We start from the raw sequence: 6,873 nt of genomic DNA, 5'->3' as shown, positions 1-6,873 counted from the left end.
GCCAGTTTGTCCCAAGCCGGTTCGGTTTGGGAACCGGTTTCAGTGAGCAAGAACCCGGACTGGTCTGAACCGGTTCGGTTTTAAACCTGTTTTTTTTTTCTTTTCTGGACTGAGCTGCACTACTGCAGCAGTGTATTTCTGGTGGGCCTGCTCTCTGATATATAAAGTCTGGATTAGGGGCTGCCAAACTCAAGTCCAATTCCAATTCATTGCAATTTGCAATATTGCATTATTGGTCGTTACATTCATTTATTTAAAAATAAAGAAGATTTAATAATACCATAAATCTTGTTCCAGAAACAAACAAAAGTCCAAAAAAATGCAGAAACAGAAAAGAGAAAGAGAACAAAATGAAAAACTAAAAATACATGTTTTCATTCATTTAACGATTACTGACGTTCGTTACTCGACACTAAAATGCTTACATGATAAAACCATAAATCTTCTTCACTCGACATTCGTTTGCCCAAACTAAAACTCCAACGTCATTTTTTCAACTCTTTATTCGATGGCTCGGCAATCGTTTTTTTGATCTTCCATCTTCCGTCTCCCGAACCGGAGCTATTTCTTAGGTACTCATCATATGCGGCTTCATCTTCAGTAAGTCCGGCCATCAATCCGGCGTCCACCTCGTCCTCATATATTTCGCCTTCGTATTCCAATTCGTATTCAAGTGAAGAAACATTTTGTTTTCTTTCTAAAGCATCCAAGTAATCCTTCAAGCAAATTGCCATCTCTACCGACACGAGAGTGAGCTTTGTTCTTCGTAAAGATATAACCCTGCCATTAAAAGAAAAGGCGGACTCCGAAGCTACCGTAGAAGCTTGGACGGTTAGTAGATCTCGGGACATGGCGGATAGAATCGGAAATTGATATCCTTTTCTTTCCACCAAGCCAACACATTAAAATTTTTAAAACTTTTAGACCTATAGCGGTCAAAAAGTCTGCTCCGGCATACCTTCCGAGTTCGCTACATCGAGTGTTTCCCCTTTGCCTTTTACCATTTTCTTTAGCCAAAGTATTAAACAAATTTAACAAGGGATCGGAATTACTTGAACTTCCCGCCGAACCTCTCATTGATTCATGAATAGATGATGTTTTACCATATTTTGCTTGATAAACATCAAACAAACTTGATAAATCTTTTTAAAATTTTTCTTTAGCATTTTTAATATAAAACGGGTCGTCATCGTGTAAATCCAAATCGTAACTAATTCTTTCAAATAAAGTTTCCACCCCGTTTAAATTTATGGTCGGGTTCAATGTGGCGGCACAAGTAATTACCGGGGGCATATCTTTGAAATATTTTGAAAGTTTTTCTTTGATCGGTGGTATTATATCGGAAAACGGTTTACCTCTAAATGACAACTCGTTTAATTTGTTACAAATTAAAAAAAGTTGGTTAAGTACTAGATAAGAGGACTCGTGGGATAATAAACTCTCGATAAAATAGTTGTGGCGGTTTTGAAAACGGAAAGCATATCGGTTATTTGTTCGATAATAGTCCAACTCGATGTAGAGAATTCCTTAAACGCACGAGGGTGACGGGTCACAAGCACACCATGATATAAAATTAAACTTTCTTTTTGTTTGATAGCCTTCACAAACATTGTACATTTCGAATTCCATCTTGTAGGCATGTCCCAATTCGGGCCTAAGCAAATGGAACCCGCCTTTTTACAATATTTGCGATAGCTACTAAACGTTTTGTTTGAGCTAAAAATGTCACGTAACATTTGTTTGAAGTTATCTTTAACATTTTCTATTGCTTTTAAACCGTCTTGTACCGACAAATTTATAATGTGTGCAACACATCGACTATGAAAAAATTTACCGTTACAAATCGGTTTATATTTCAACTGAAGTTGTTTTATAGCACTCGTATTGTTCGACGCATTATCAAAGGAAATTGATAGTATTTTTTTCCCCAACTTAAACGTTTTAATCACTTTGTCTATTATATAAAACAAATTTTCACCGGTGTGAGGATAATCAAACAATTCAAACGCAATGGTACGTTTCATCATCCGCCACGTTTCGGGTTCTACTCAATGAGCAGTGACACAAATGTACGAGTCCGGTGAACCATGTGGAGCCGACCAAGTGTCACTAGTCAAGTTAACACTAGTTTGTAAGTTTAGAAAACATAATATTGTTCAATATTGTTTCATTTTTTGCACTTTGCCACAATTTTAAACAGTCTCTTCTAAGGGTAGCACGACTTACGTGTTGATAACACGGTTGAAGAGTTGTTTGAATAAGCTGGGTCAAACGTGAGTTGTCAAAGTGATTGAATGGCAAACCTTCTTGAATCACGAAACGCGCAAATTGGTCCCGACACGTTTCCATGTTGAAAGTCCATAAGGCTCCATCCGTTGCCACCGAAGCTTGGCCTTCACCCGGTTGGTGCAGCCCAAATACTTACTCACGGTCCCAATTGTATAATAATCAATTAACTATTAGCTAACATAAAAAACAGGCCTAAAGTTTCAAGCCCAAGTTCATTATTTCGGGTCATCTTTCTCGGCACAAAAGTTACAAGCCTAAATTATAACCAAACCCACTGTGAAAACAAAAAACCGACCTATGCACACACTTAGTTTTATTAGCTTTCATAGTTTAGCAAGGTATGTGCAGATCTCATGTGTTTAACAAAAACCGTTCCATGCACACTCTTATATTGCCCTCGGTGTCGACTACCTTTAGCCCAAGCAAGCAACTTCAAGCCTTTTTTTTATCAACTCAGTTACTAGCTCATGCTCTTGTAACACAACTTACACAAATAACCAACAATTAACTGAAACATTTATGATTTATTCATATCATATATTTGATATTCCAACAAGACATGACCTGACCTTCAAACAAAGGATGATTGATATTGTAATCTTATTTACTTATTCATATCATAATTAAATAAAGACTCATTTGCCACATCTACTAAATGCAAAAGAAAGAAAACTACAAAGATCATTGAATATTCAAATCATTAACCACTAATATATAGTAACTTCTTTAGCCACTAAACGAGCCTTTAAGCGATTGACCATTCCATTGGGTTTAAGTATAGTTTGGAAAATCCATTTACAACCAATGAAGTTGTGGGCGGATTCGGGTGGAACAAGAGATCAAGTATGATTCCGTTGTAAAGCATCAAATTCATCTTGCATGGCCTTTCGCCAAAACGGACTTTTAAGTGCTTGAGTAACAGTTGCTGGTTCGTTAGGATCAGCCGAAGTAGCATTGTAAAGGATGAAAGAAGTTGGTCAGGTGTTGTTAAATCTGGAGGTGCGGGTGTGGTAGGGGAATCAGGGGCGAATCTTATTGAGGGGGGGGGGGGGTGGCCCCGCCCCCTGTTTCTCCCCAAAGTAGGCGAAAATTTGTGTACGTAGTGTAAAATTACCCGTTTCCTGCCGAAAATTTGAGCCCGCCCCCGTCGTTTATGAAATGTCCATACAATATAAGTTCGCCCCCCAATTTTCGTTCAAGCTTCGCCAGTGAGCGGAATGGGTCGGGTATGGACGTAATGGGCCTGGGAGATCGTTTTGGGATGTAGTGGGTGTACATGAAATGGTTTTTGGGCTGAAGGTGTATTTGTACTTTGTAGTGGTGTGGCAGGCTGGGGATCGCGTACGGAGTACCCAACGTTACTTAGGGGTCATTCAAAAAAAAAAAAGAATGGTGGACCATTTCCAACCTCTGTCGTCGCCACCGTCTCCAACCTCCACCGCATACATCGTTTCCCGCATCTACTTATTCTCTCTCTCTCTCTCCCTCTTGAAAACCCTTTACACCCACTTCAGTCACCGTCTCCCACCTCCACCGCCGGCCGAACATGAACCTAATCATGGTTGTCAGTAACGCAACAACCCTTTAAAACCAACCCTAACGAACTCGTTTGCCTTCAATTCGAGCTTAGATCTGAACGACTCGAGTTTAAATATGTTCGAAATTGACCACAAAAATAGATCTAACCCGAAATCTGAACTTTTATCTTACCAGAAAATAAAAAAAAATAGCTAATCAATCACAATTCACAAACCCAAAAACATTACCACAATATAACACAACCAGATCAAAACCCCCAAATTAAAACCAAAATTAACCTGTTAGTGACGTTCCGTACTTGATGCTATAGTAGGTACGGAGGTAGGTGGAGAAATGAACGGTACCCAAGCCTCAAGCGAACAGATCTCTGGTTCTTGACCGTAACCCATAACCCGCCGGCATGGATGAGGTGGATTTGGGCACCGGCCGTGGTTGTAGTCGGATGGTGGTGGTATAGAGGGAGGAGAGAGAGAGAGAGAGAGAGAGAGAGAGAGCAAGTGACAAAATGCATTTAACTTGTACCGACCAAACCGGTTCTTGTGCGTTACGTCGAATGACACGAAACATCCTTTTTGCCTATTAATAGAGAACACAAGTAGCAAATTTAACCAAATTAATTAAAAGGGTCGAATACAAGTTGAACTTGGCTGAAATGTTCCTAGTCATATTAAAAGTGAGCATGTTTCAAATGAAACTTGTTGTGACCCATTACATAAATCAGAGTAACAGAACTGTTGCAAAGATTTTATTCACAACAAATAAGTATCTCACTGAAAACCAAACCATCATTCCTCCCATATATCAAACAGTTTTGAGATTCTTGTATAGAATATATAGAACACAAACAAATCATAAATAATAAATTAGAATCGATGGTGCAGGAAGTCGCGTATGTAAGTACGATAAGCGATTTTATATATATATATATATATATATATATATATATATATATATATATATATATATATATATATATATATATATATATATCCATTTCATTAAAATAAACCAATTAAATTACTATTTTATCCTTAATGAACTAATTAAACTATTTACATATATCCCCAACCTAAAAACATTAATTACATATCTCCCCTATTTCAACCTAAAGCAAGTCGATGTTAAGACGATGATATCGCTAGATTCGTTGTGATACCAACACTAATTTCAAAATAAAAACTGTATTGCTAGTGGCAATGCCGACGCCACGTTGCGGCGAATCGGTTCTTAACATCGAAAAGTAGATTAAAAAGAGAAGTAAAAAAAGTAGATTAAAAATAGATGAATCCTAATTTACATATGATTCGGATCCAAATAACCAGTAATGCAAATTTACATATGAATGAGATGAGCAACCAACTTGAAGATATCTCACTTTTTTTTACCATTGACTAGAAAGTAATCCCATTAGATCAAAGAGGCAGGCCAAATACAACAATTCGAACTTGTTTTATATTTTGTAATTAATACATTCTACTTATTTGTGATTACTATATGTTAAGTGTTTATTTTGTTTTATTTTTTTGATATTATGTGGTGTAATTCCGGATTTGTGGATGAACTTGTGCATATTTATGATTATTACTTTTGAATTGATATGTAATCATTAATGTTTGTCTGTCCTTTAGAGACGTTTATGTTCGTTTGTCCATTAGTTTCCATTGGTGTCTATGCGTTCGTTTTTCAATTAATGTCCGTTTACAATATTATTAAAAGGACACAAACGGACATGAACAAACTCAATTTCTTAATGAATGAACATGGACATGAATATTCGTTCGATAGAGTGTTCGTGACCTATCTGTTTATACGACAAAAGCTTAATGGATAAACACGGAAAAGGTCTCGTGTAGTTCGATTCATTTACATCCCTAAGTATAGTATCATCACTGGTTTAACCGAATCAAGAGTGAGTCACATTATGCTACAAGGATAAACAAGTTCGATACCAAATCGGTACCAAGTTTTGAGGTACCGGTATTTTCCGTTTCTTGCATGAAAGACTAGTTCAATATACGCACTGGTACAAAATATTTTCAAATTTTGGGATCGGTACCTGTATCGTTCCGAGCACATCCCTATTGTTCTACGTAACATGTTATTGGACCATCCGTGTTTTTTAACATTAGAAGTTCTAACATTAGAAGTTCTAGTTATAAAAAATGATAGATCTAAACTTAAAAGTTATAGATCTATTAATAAACATAATAGATCTAACATTAGAAGTTGTAGATCGAGTTAAAAAGTTGTAGATCTAACCTTAGAAGTCGTAGATCTAGCTAAAAGAATGATAGAACTTGTAGATCTAGTTGAAAATGATGCATGTAGATGTGAATCACCCTATCATAATCTTTTACTGGAAAACTAAAAAAAGAAAAGAAAAACATTACCGCCGTCATCGCGGCCTCACCAAGCTCTGCTATTCTCTCTCTTAGAATGTTTAGAAGTCTAACAAACGGTAATCGAACTAAAGAATTGTAGAAGAAGAAGAACAAAGAAGAAGAGTTAAACTCTCAAATCAATGCGCTGTTTAAGTACAAATACTAATTACACTTACAACCCCCATAATATGATCTTATTACTATTGACCCCCTCTATTATTTAATACCTAGCATAATGTGAATGAGTGATAGAGAGATGATATTTGTATTTATAACATGTTTTTTAAGAATTTTAGGGAATTAAATAAATAATCTATAACTATTATTTAGAGGACATGATATTCAAGGGTACTCACGAGAGCTGGTTGTTTCTCAAAAATGGCTTTGCTGAATTAGTTAAAAAAATAACTAATTATCATTAAATTTCAGTAGTTTTAATAGTTTTAAGCAGGTACATGAATAATAATGTATGAGTTGTACCGGTTTAGCCATAAGGTGTGCCCACTATATCATTTTATATATTGTAATGATTTATTTTATTTTTTAACGTGTGAGTTCTTTCAATTAAGATGTGTAGGTTTTTAGTTTTTTAACGAACGAACAAACATAAAAACAAGTATTTGTCTTATGAAAAACGAGTGGTTGATGTAGATGGCGATGATTG

This window comes from Bidens hawaiensis, unplaced genomic scaffold (assembly GCF_021521415.1).
Source record: "Bidens hawaiensis isolate Kalapana, Puna unplaced genomic scaffold, B.hawaiensis_p1.1 tig00000820_1, whole genome shotgun sequence".
NCBI classification, from domain to species: domain Eukaryota; kingdom Viridiplantae; phylum Streptophyta; class Magnoliopsida; order Asterales; family Asteraceae; genus Bidens; species Bidens hawaiensis.
Note: the sequence above shows the minus strand (reverse complement) of the source record.